A 12,567-nucleotide genomic window follows, 5' to 3' on the forward strand; every position below is an offset into this window, starting at 1 on the left:
GAAATGCAACACACGTCTTTACCTATTGCCCCATTGGGTTGGGAATTAGACACCCTGAAATATATGGGAGTTTGCGTTTACCATGCGGGCGATGACCCAATAGCTGGCAATCTGGGTCTAGCCAGTCAGGTACTCTCTCCCTTTCTGGTGCCATCTCCCGCTATACTCCGTGGGACGGACCGCGATCAGCAAAATGTTGGTGCTTTCTTGCCTGTAGTCTTTTTTCCTCCACACTGCTGGTACGGTTGGGTGGAAATTTCTTCAATGGACTACAATCCTTATTGATTGCACTTATATGGGGCTCTGGCAGGTAAAGAGTGGCAATCTCCAAACTGTATGCTCCCCTAGATGCAGGGCAACTCGGAGCCCTGAATTATTATCATTACTATCTGGCAGCACACCTACAATGGCCCATGCGGTGGCTAGGAGGGGGCAGTCTGTAAGAACTAGGGGACTGGTCCTCTCTCTCCCTCAATGAACTTTATATTGGAGGGGGTCATGAGTTCCACACAGGTGGTGTCGCTAGAGCCTACACACCACTCTTCTCCACATTCCAGGTTTTTTTTTTTTACACCATCAGTTACATACATTACATACAGGCCTAGGACGGGCCTCTAAACAGGACTTCTTGCACCCCTCCTTTCGTGCAAGCTGCTGCTTTCCAAATATGTGATAGGGTTGCTGGCACTAGTGAGGATGCTTCCCCCAACCCCACACCCTCTCCCTGCTGCAGCATGACATTTGTAGAAATGCTGACCCTAACACCGGATAGCCGAATGTACACTTTTTCAGTTATTCAGTTTTGGTTCTGTTTGTAGTTTATTTGACTTCTTTCCTAACCAGTGTCTTATTTTTACTGTGGCAGAAGATGACCAGTGGTACAGTAGCATAACTGAGATAATTCCTTTAAGTATGATGGCTCTCATGTAAGCATTAACAGTAGATATATAATTTGTTCTGAAAATCAATAAAGAAATACTGGGATAAAACAACTTACTTGGTTCCCAAAACACTAGTTTTCAACTAGCCCACACCAGAGAATGTAGCAGGGGCAGTAGAACTAGATCTTTTCAAAAGTGGACAGGTTAGGCAAGACCAGATTTAAAGTGGGGGGCACCGTCGAGGCCTATACAGAGATATGTGCCCACACAAGTCAAGCCTTTCAGATGCAAGACTGGTGAACGAGAATTATTTGGCAGACCAATGCTTTCTTGCAGGGTTTTATATGGCTATTTTCTTTAAGAGGTGGGAAGCCATGGATTCAGCAAGACATTTGCATGCACTGAACTCCATGTAGTAGGTAAAGCTTAGGTCATGGCATGCTAAGACAGCCAGAATCCTGCCTAGTTACCAAGCAGGGAATAAACACTCTAGTGAGCTGAAGGCAGCAAGTGCATTTATTTTTCTGAGCAAGTCTAACAAGCCTTCGTAAGCAGATGCCTGATCATTTAAGTTTGGTCTGGAAGTTTGCAGGTTTCTTAGCACACTGCATCATATGAACTAAATTTGAACGCTTTAAGGATTACACCAGGCTGTGCAGTCTCCTTTCCTGCCTTTAAGGAAATAACATGTTGCATACTGAGAACCAGCTGAGATGCAGTGATTTTTGATCCAATAACAATGCATTAGTGTAGGAAGCTTACTCTGTATATTACTATACCAAAATGAGGTATAGTGTGCACAGAGTCCAGTGGAAACCCAAAGGTAGTCAGAGGTAAAAGTAGATAGCACCTAACTCTCTATTTGTGGTAGTGTGGGCGAGCAGAAGGTTTTAACCTAACACAAGTTCGTTTCATGAGCAATGTCGCCTCATTTCGCCATTCGTTTTCTTTTTAGAGATACCCCCCTGACGAAGGGCAGGAGTTTGCACGAAATGCATTGGGGCTAACAAACATATAATGATGTTCCTCAAGTGTGTATATTATGGAGTATGACACAATAAATATATTTCATGAAGTAATTAAATAACAACGTATGTCTTGGAATAAATGACATATTGGAGCAACTTTGTTTGAATTGGAGTAAATTCATCCATTTGGACTTTAGGCAGTGTGCTGTGATGGACATTTGCCAGTTTGGCAGGTGCAACAGTACTACATATGTCTAGATATCACACTGGAACATTTCCTAGAGAAAAGGTAAGTAAAATCAGTTTTGCACAGATGTAGTTTTTCTGGTTTTCATACAATTCAACTCCACACTTGGAAGAATTTAAGGGAAAACAGTCAATGTATTCCTATTGAGAGAAATTAAGCTATCTGTTAACAGGTAAGTACTCTCTCTTTGGGGTTGAGTTTCTAGGGTTAGAACAAGGGTTCCCCCAAGGTCAAGGATGCACTCTCAAAGCACCCTCAGCGGCACTAGGGCTGCCAGGTGCAGAGTGCGGATTCCCAATGTTATTCAATGAGGGATTGGGGGCCTCCGGTTGGTGGCTGCTCACGGGTAGGCCACAGGGTGTGAGAAAGGGCCCTCTTTCTGCATGGTTGCCCCCCACTTTTTGCTGAACTGCTGATGTACTTTGACTGAGTGTGCCCTGGGCTCCTGCCAATCAGGTACCCTGGGCCTATGTTCTTCCCTAAAACTGCATTGAAGACAAAACCCAATTGGCACTCTCTGGCCACAGGTCAGCCCCTGGTAAACTGTACCAAAGGTACCCAGGGCACTGTGACCAGAGAAGGCCTCTAACGGCTGCAGCACTTATTGTGCCACCCTTAGAGGCCCTGTACCTTTACACTAACACACTGCATTCGCAGGCTGCGTGTTTTGGTGCAGAACAAAGTGAAGAGGCACACAGGGATGTGTGACATGCCTACAACCCACTGCCCTGACCTAGATCAGCCACCCCTCCAGCTGGGTGCACTATGCCAGTGGTGAGGGTACAGGTACATAATCCCTGTACCCCTACAGCGTAAGCCAATTCATAGACCTTGTAAGTGCAGTAAGGCCATTAGAAGAATATGGTGCTGCACTGCGAGGGTGGGTGCTGTGGATGAGAATAGGATAACCAAAGTAATTGCCACTCCAGAGCGGGAAGCAATGGACCATATTTGTTAAAGAATTTGACTCGCTGCAGCTGCAATTGGAAGCGCTTTGTATTGTAAGATTGTGCTAAAAACCCAATAAAATTTGTTTAAAAAAAAATAATTTAAAAAGTGTATATCGTGCTGGGAGTTTGGCATTACGAACTCCCCAGTACCATAGTGGCTTTACTGAAAACTGAGAAGTTTGGTATCAAACTTCTCAGCACATTAAACCCACGCTGTTGCCAGTATGGGATTTAATGAAAAACGCACTCAGAGGGCTTATTAGAGAAGCCCCCTGAAAGATGACCTGCCTACTTCTCTCGGGGACAGAAACAATGCACATCCTGGGACGAGGTACCAAGCCTCCTCCCCCAGGATGAGCAGGGTCCACGAAGGGGAAGTTTCAAAGGCTGCCGCCTTTGTGAGCTTCCCCAGACCACTTGCTGCTTTCAGTAAATGGTCCCCACTGGTTCTGCCCCCTACTTTGGGTGGGAGAACCGGCGGGAAAAACAAGTGAGGGAGAGAGGTGTGCCCACCTCTGCCAACTCCACCATTCAGGTGGGGGAGGCGAAGTGAAGCACAACTGCGAGTCCCCACCATCTTGAAGATGGGTGGACCCAACCAACCAGGGACAGGTTCCTGCCCCCCTCCCATTGGAGGGTGGCAAAATAGGGGGTGTACCCACCCCAGGGAAGGGACCCATTGGTCCCTGCCTTCAACCTACCTGTAACACCCCTAAATCTAGTATTCAGAGGGCACCCTGAACCTTGCTTCCTTAGATCCAGACAAGAAACAAGAAGAAAAGAAGAAGGACCGAACAGCCGTGCAGCAGCTAACAAGAGGAAGACGCCCACTGACTTGGCCCCAGCCCTAACGGCCTATCTCCCCCTCGAACCTGCTCCTGCGAAATCCCGATGTGTCCTGCAACCAGCAACCTCAAACACCCCGGAGGACCTGCCTGCCTTCACTTCCAAAACCGCTTCTCCTGTGAACATTGGATTTGTTCAACTGCAACCTCTGGCAGCAGCCGGAGACCGCGAATCCGCCCCACTCAGCACCCGCCATCCCATGCCCTAGCTCAAGTGGGCAAACACCATGAGGAGGTCACCCCGGCGATCCTGAACCGAGATCCGGCAACCCCTGACCTGCCTCAAACTGACGCCTGCAGCCTAAATCCAGAAGGCCCCCCTAACCACGACCCGGAGCTGGTAAGAAAATCGGACCCCAAAAGGCACCCCTGCACCAGACGCCCCACGGCCCTGTGTGCCAAACCGACGGTGTTTAACCAACCCCTAACTTCCCAACTTACCTCTGGAAGTGGTGGTTGCACCAAGAAGTCCCTCGTCTCCCTGCCTGCAGTGCTTTTGCAAACCAGAGGTTCTCCATTAGAAGCAACAGGGCATCCGACCACGCAACTGCACCTGGCCGACCTAGTGCCGTTGAGGGTACACCTTTGGTGCTAATTTGTTTCCCCATTTGCCCTGAGCTGAAGTCCAGGAGCTTTGCTCCCACAACCCAGTGGCCTGCTTGCCAGCAGCCACCAACCGGAGGCCCCCTATCCTCCATAGGATAACATTGAGGTTCAACACGGCACCCGGCTGCCCTAGTGCCGCTGAGGGTGTAACAAGAGTGCATCACTGACCCTGGAGGACCCCTGAGACTAACCCAAGAACCTTAACTCCCACAGTAGATAACTTATCGTTGGACCGATAATGTTATCCTATGGAGGAAAAACAGGTTGACAATTTTTTCTCCCAAAAAGTTCCCAAGTGTGGAGTTTTGCAATCTAAAAATATTTATAAAAAAAAAAAAAAAAAAAAAAAAGGAAAAATCGCACGAATTACCAAAACGCATTTACTTACCTGTTTGCAGGAAATGTCCCAGTGCTGAATCTAGGTATCCAGCACTGAGTAAGAAAAGTAACGTAAAGATTAACTTACCCGTAATTTACTGAAAAAGCCTATTCATTTTAATGTACTGTATTTACTAAGTATTGCAACCTACTGCATCCCCTGTAAATCAAACAAAGTACAATTCCTATTGCCTTTTCAAACTGTTCTACATTTAGCAACTTATTACTGTAAAGTATTTAATACTTACCTGTGCTGGGTTTGCTTGGTTCCAAAAATAAAACAACAGTATATTTTTATACAAAAACAATTGGCCTAGAGTTCAGTTCTTGAGTGTGTGCATTCATTTGCTGACTGAGGGTGTACATCAAATGCTTAACACTGTCCTCTGATACTGCCTTACTGCTTGACAACTCTACCACAAATAGAGAGTAAGGTTCTATCTAACTTTAACCTCTGCCTACCTCTGGGGTCACCTAAACTCTATACACACTATATCTCATTTTGGTGTAGTATATATATAGCCAGTTTCCTACATCCTTGACTTACCTGCATTTCAAACACCTGCATTTGAACTTGCATTCATCTGTAAACACTGCATAATATTTTGCAAAGCATTTATTTCACTTACCTGTGCCAGGCTTGGCTTGGTTCTAGAAATAAAATAACTTAACTATATTTTTATACAGACATAAATTGGTCTGAGTTCAGTCTTTGAGTGTGTGACATCATTTGCTGATTGAGTGTGTAGAACAAATGCACTACCCTCTGATACAGCCTTACTGCTTGCCCACTCTACCACAAATAAAGAGTAAGGTGCTATCTATTTTTACCTCTGCTTACCTTTGGGGTTCCACTGGACTCTTTGCACACTATACCTCATTTTGGCATAGTATATAAAGAGCTGGCTTCCTACACAGGGTTGTGGGAGCAAAGCTCCTGGTTTTAGGATCAGGGCAAAGGGGGATCTGAGTTAGCACCCAAAGTACACCCGCAACGGTGCAGGGGCGGATGGGTGCTGGGTGCTGTTTTGGCGTCGGGTGCCCTGTTGATTTCAATGGGGATTCTCCAGTTTCAACAAAGACTGCAGGCTCGGGAACGAAGATCTTCTGAAGGTGACCACCAGTTGGAGAAGGAAGTTGGGTGCCTGGGGATGCTGGGACAGCGTCGGTTGGGCCACCCAAGGTGACTGGACTTCGGGTGCAGGTGTATCTTTAGGCGTCGAGTTTTCTTACCAGCTCTGGTTGTGGTCGGGGGATCCTCCAGAGAGAGACTGCAGGCGTTGTGGAGAGGGTCTAGGCAGGTCAGAGATCACCAGATCTCAAGTCAGGATCGCCAGGGAGACCTCCTTGTGGTGTCCGGCCACTCGAACTTGGGCTTGGGCATCGGGTGCAGAGTGATGCAGACTTGCGGATTTGGCTGGAGCCAGAGTTTGTGGGTGAACAAATATGGTGTTCACGGGAGAAAAAAACCTTGGGGTTGACGGGAGGGTAGGTCCTTTGGGTTCTTGAGGCTGCTGGCCGCATGACACCCCAGGAGTTTGCTTCTGCAGGTTTGAGGTGGGACCAGGCCGGTAGGGCTGGGGCCAAGTCAGTAGGCGTCTTCCTCTTCTTAGTTTTAGCATGGCTTCTTCGGTCCTTCCTCTTCTTTCTTCTTAGAGGGGTCTTGTCTGAGGAGGCAAGGTTCAGGGGTGCCCCTAAATACTAGATTTAGGGGTGTTACAGGTAAGTGTGGCCAGAGAGATTGCCAATTTTATTTTCAAGGCAGTTTTAGGGAAAGAACATAAGCCCTGGGTACCTGTCTGGAAGGAGCCCAGGGCACACTCAGTCAAAGTATATCAGCAGTTTAGCAAAAAGTGGGGGAAACCGTTCAAAAAGAGGGCACTTTCTTACATTTAGCGAAGATTGCTGTGGACACCTGTACATTATTTTACCAGAACTGAGGTGATGGCAGCACTAGAAACCTGGAAAGTATTTTGTGCCTTAAAATAGTTCTTCCCTTGGGAAAATCAAATTAAAGTGAATTTGATTGGAATCAATTAAGGTACTGGCTTTTGACCCTAAAAGATGGCACAGGAAGGAGAATGGTCCTGGAAGAAAATGCTGGTAACATCTGAATTGGGAGGTGAAGCATTTTTCGATTAAATTCAATATTAATTTAATAAATAATTTGAATACGAGTTCACTGTGATATGAAAACAATTATAGATGTAAACCTCACCACTTACAGTGTAAATTTTTCAAAAACCCTAATCGCCACTCTTCCAAAATGTAACTAATTAAATATTTTGTACATCTTTAGTTCGAGGAATGCATTCTTTCTTTCTACAGTGTCCCAAAACCTCTTAAAAGGTTCTTTCAAAGGCTTGGTACTGTTATTTCAAAGAATCTGGTTATTTTTATCATCAAAGATCCAGGCTAATCTGCCGCATGAACACTTATCACTATGCAACTTTATGCAGTTGACAGCTTTGTTTAACCATATCACACCCAGAACTTGACCTATAGAGGGAGGCAGTTTGATCACTGCTGAGTCACACTGACAGAGTGGTGTATTTTGAATGCATTATCTTTAGAGACTGTAACACAGTAGGGTTTTTTGCATTTCTGGACCATCTGAATACCTACAGTGACTTTCCTTTCGTCACCCATTTGCAAGTGGAAGAGTTTTCTAAAAGTGTTTACAAAGTTTTTTGAAGGATTAGAAGTGAAGTGAATCACCATGCCTTTATATGGAATTCAATGTCATCATGCCCTATTATTGGTTTGTATAGTTAAATAGCTATGGCTTCAGCTGTTGCTGGCTCTCTGAACAGCTTACGTCCTTGATCAAGGATGCTTGGGAACAAAGGACAATATTGGCTTTTCCTTTGTGATGGTACAAGTGTTTCAAGGATTAAAAAAGCCTGTAACTGCTCTTCCTCCAGCTGTAGTGGATACTTTTCAGCAGCTCTTTTAATTGTGTTGTACACTGCAATGTCATCTGGAGGTGAAGTTCTTGAAGAGTAGGATTAGAAACCCTCCTCTGGAAAATCGGTGTCGAGGTCTTGTCAGTCAACCTCTGTGCTCGAGTTCTTGAAAAATATGCTCATATATTTCCTCTTCTTCAAGGATTTCCTGCTCGTTCTCTTTGAGTTCCAGTGTAGTTGGTGGCTGTAGTTCCACCTGCTCTTCTTCCTTAGTTTTTTCTTTTATCAGCCTAGCAGGGATTCTAAATATTTTTACGGACTTGTTGAAATCCCTCTCCTTTTGTAGGAATACTGCCATTTCAGCCTAGCGAGAGAGAACTTTGAGTGCTGTTTGCTAGGTATCGAGGGTGGACAGTGATTTTTGCTCTGCTTCAGGGGTCAGTGTGGCTTGCCTTGACTAATTTTTCTTGGTCTTCCTTGCCTCTCGGAGTAGATCCTATATCGAGGAACACTCTCCAAAGGTGTCCTTGTGTTGGGACCTGGGGTGTTCCACCTCTCTATGTTTGTTGAGTTTTTGGCATCAAGGGTTTCTTGAGGGTCTTCCTGTCTGAATGTTTAAGATCTGCCCACTATGTTTTTGTGCTGTTTCCTACACGTGTCATGAGCTCACCCTCCTTCGGCGTCTTCCTCAGTAGCTCTTCTCCTTGGAGATTGACAGCATCTCCCTCAATGCCAGAACCCTCTCACTGTGCTACTTCTGTCTCCTCAATGTTGTCGCTTGAGGGACTGACGTCTCTGGGCGAAGGTTATTTCTTTTTCAGAGTCTGCATCATGAAGTAATGTGTCCACCTCTCTCCTCCCAATCCCAGTTGCATCAGGATTTGCAGGGCTTTCTTTCGCACCTGAGATAGTGGGACCAGGTGCCCTCAGCAATGGCAGTACTTCACATGCTCAAGATCAAGAAAGACAAGTTACTTGCTTGTAAATATGCTTTGATAGCTTGAAACCCATCTGGATTTACATGCTGTACATAATTCCACAAGCTAGTGGTGAGGAGGTGTACTCTTATTTTTATTGCTGTTGACTTGCGTGGAGTCATATTACTTACTACAATATCGGCCATAATCCCACAATGTCTCAGTTTTTGACTTTCAATTTGGATTTTTTTCCACCATTAGCTTCTGAGGTGTGACTAAGGGCTAGATAAGTAAGACTGATTTTTCAAGAAAACATAAATAGCAACATTTAACATCGAGTACAGATGCAATCTGAGAACATTGCTGGAATCAGGAGACCGGTTTTACAGCACTTTTAAAATCTCTCTGCATCCTCCATTTGGCCCTGCATAGAAAGGTGCACAGTTTTATTGAAGATACGTTCAGCTAGTATAGACCTGTGGTCCAAAAATATGACCTTCATGGCTATCCCCAACTTTACGATTGCAAGACAGAGTGGGTCTGTCTCAATAGCACACAACTAGGGAGTAGGTGGGCACTTAAACTTAGATTAGAGAAGGGTCATAGTAGGTTTTGCAAATTGCCTAAAACATGTCTTTTCCCGGGTGATGTCTAACTTCTTGGTTACTTTGTCCTTGATTATTACAGAATTAGAATGCTACTCTGCTTTTAACACCAACACTTCCCAAGAGAGTATCTGTTGCAATTTTACTTAAGCCGAATGGTATGGCCCTACCATTGTAGAATAGTGTTGTTTTGATTAAATAGTTTAACAAATTACCTAAAAATAGACCAGAAACCTGCACCACATTCATGCAGCAAGCCATGGAAAGCCAATGGAGGCCTTAGACACTACCCTTAAACATAAATTAGACCTAAGCAAAGTTTCTGCAAATCATAAAAGTTATTGTGACAAATGCATCGAGGACCAACCATTAAAAAGTCCCCAGAAAACAGTTTTCAAACTATGATTAATACAAATATATTGTGTTCACAATGTTGGCACTTAAAGTTCATGCTACTTCTTCCAGTCAAAGTGATCACGGTTCATGAAAAACCCACCTTATCCATGAAAATAAGTTAACAAAGCCAACTGTGAACTGCTTATTTTAACTATCCAATTTACTTTCCAATATTTAAGTAAATATGAAGTGCATAGTTGTATCGGCTGCAATGCGTGACTGTTCTTAACTTCACTACACCAAGTGTTTATTCCTGCGAGTCCCTGCCAGGTGAATGGGAATACTGAGCCCAGTTCAGAAATAGGAAACTCCAAAAGAGTCTTAATGGAGAAGCTGTAATCCAATCTCTACCATTAGTAAGAACTACGCCATCTGCAGAGTGTTACATAAACTACATTTAAGGCGCAAAACCCATGAATTGTCATGTACAATATAAGATGCCCCTTACAATGCAAGGAAACATTTTAGCAATATACTACTTAGAGAGTGCTATGATCTAATTCAGGTTATTGCCAAAACAGATGTAAATACAATGGCTGTAGAGTTTTTGGCACCAGGTTCCAATATTTGGAAATCCATACTCTGTTAACATATAGTTCATAAGGCATTTTAGTGAGTTAATCACCTGCAGATACAATCTGTGTGTAAATTAAGGCTACAAACGTAGTATAACAAGGCTGGCTACATTTTTTAATCTACTGAGAACCACTGTTTATTGAACAGTAAAATATTTTATGTACGTACTGCAACAATGTATTAGACACTATGTCAACGTTTTTAAATCACTGAGCAAAATACATAGCCCACACTGGTAATATAGAAACAAAATCTATTAACATAAAGTTAAACCAGATTGGTCGCACACTGCTACACCTACCAGGCGTGTTCCCCCAATGAAAATGGTCCCTGAAGGTCAGCGTCGGCGGATACACCTATGCTCGAGTGTGAATGCAAGTATGCGTGCCGTGTGCCATCCCTGGACACGTGTTTCGAGGTAGTTGCCTCTCGTCAGCAGGGAGTAGGAAAATGTGTGGGGTTGCTGTGTAAGCTGCTAAAATCGTTATCAGGTCTAGTACCTCTCGTAGCGCGCAGGTGCGTAACCATGAGTCCGTCGACTCCACCGGCTCAAGGGAGCCTGAATATAAAGTTAAACCAGATTGGTCGCACACTGCTACACCTACCAGACGCTGACCTTCAGGGACCATTTTCATTGGGGGAACACGACTGGTAGGTGTAGCAGTGTGCGACCAATCTGATGTAACTTTATATTCAGGATCCCTTGAGCCGGTGGAGTCGACGGACTCATGGTTACGCACCTGCGCGCTAAGAGAGGTACTAGACCTGATTATGTTTTTAGCAGCTTACACAGCAACCCCATTCTCATTTTCCTACTCCCTGCTGACGAGAGGCAACTACCTCGAAACACGTGTCCAGGGATGGCACACGCCACGCATACTTGCACGCACTCTTGAGCATAGGTGTATCCGCCGACGCTGACCTTCAGGGACCATTTTCATTGGGGGAACACGACTGGTAGGTGTAGCAGTGTGCGACCAATCTGATGTAAAATCTATTAACATGTTTCCTTTTCTATGTATATGCATCTCTTTGTGCTTGAAGTATTGTTTCTATGATCCTCAAGTTTTGAAATGGCCAATCATAATGATAGGCGCAGCTATATTCTGTCACACAAAACCAGAGTCAATTTAGTTAACCTTTGGAAATATTCAATAACCGAAACGGAAGGCCAGCACATATTTTTAAGTGCTTTTAAGCAGTGGTTTTCAGCCCCTTTCCCCAGGGAGCCAAAATATGGAGAATGAGGCAAAAGCCAGATTGTAGGGCAAGCTAATATTCAAAGTGAATATCAGCTGCAATTAGTCTATAAAATGATCTTACAGATATGACAAACATTCATATGAAAATGAGGCCCCAAGTTAGGGTGTCTCGTTTTCAAATACCTCTAGTATATTGAAATGTTGCTGGTGATTGTAAAATTATTTTGCCCCAGGAAATCCAAAGGATGCATAACATCAGGACTTGGAGAAATGGAACTAAGACAGAGTTAAATTCAGGGGAAAAACCTAAATAACTGTAGCATGAAAAAAAAAAATCCTTATCGAAACTTGGTATTGTCTCACTGAACGCTAACTCTTACCACAGATGAGAACCAATACTGAAGAAACTGTTTGGGAAGGTTAAGTGGAGAGAAACCTACCAAAATAAAAGGTTCTGCCAACCAAAAACATTATAGAAAACAGATTTTTAAGGAAAAATTTAATTAGTTTGAGGCTTTCAACTGTCGCAGACTAATGCAGCACTAGACCTTGCTTTGAAGAGTAGCATTTCCATATGTGGTCAACATACTTGTAAAAAATCGTATCAAAGTGAGAATTTGTGGCTGATGCTGTAAGATGGTATGAGGGGCTCAACATCCAAGAAGGATAAACGCCACTTTCTTCTGAAAATAGTCTTCAATGGTCTTGTCTAAACTAAGGGCTTGAACAATTGGGCATGACAGATACAGACACACACAAACAGGTAGCATGATTTGCTGGATGATTAGAGGTTTAAATGAAAAGTGGTAAATACAAGAGGATGGTACACTCAAATTTTTCATCAATTGGGAAATAGCCATGTCATAGAGGAAATAAAATGGCATGTCACTGAACAATAGCAGGGGAAATCAAACAAAAAGAGGGCTTGCAACCAAGACTCGACAGATCGTTAAGGATACAAGATGTAGGCAAGAAATGCACTAACAGCACCACAATCTAAGAAAGCATATGTAGTGATAGCAAAGTATGTTGAGTAATCAGCTGCCATTGAAAATGTTAGAGGAAATAAAACCTCAGCAAACAATTAGAT

At 44.0% G+C, this 12,567-nt stretch overlaps 1 protein-coding gene across 2 annotated transcripts in view; it reads right to left on the minus strand.

Annotated features, from left to right (window-relative positions):
* REV3L (REV3 like, DNA directed polymerase zeta catalytic subunit) overlaps positions 1 to 12,567 on the minus strand; it is a 1,079,635-nt gene that overhangs the window by 241,254 nt on the left and 825,814 nt on the right. The gene's annotated exons all lie outside the window — the stretch shown is intronic.

The sequence above is a fragment of the Triturus cristatus genome, chromosome 6 (genome assembly GCF_964204655.1).
Source record: "Triturus cristatus chromosome 6, aTriCri1.1, whole genome shotgun sequence".
NCBI lineage: Eukaryota > Metazoa > Chordata > Amphibia > Caudata > Salamandridae > Triturus > Triturus cristatus.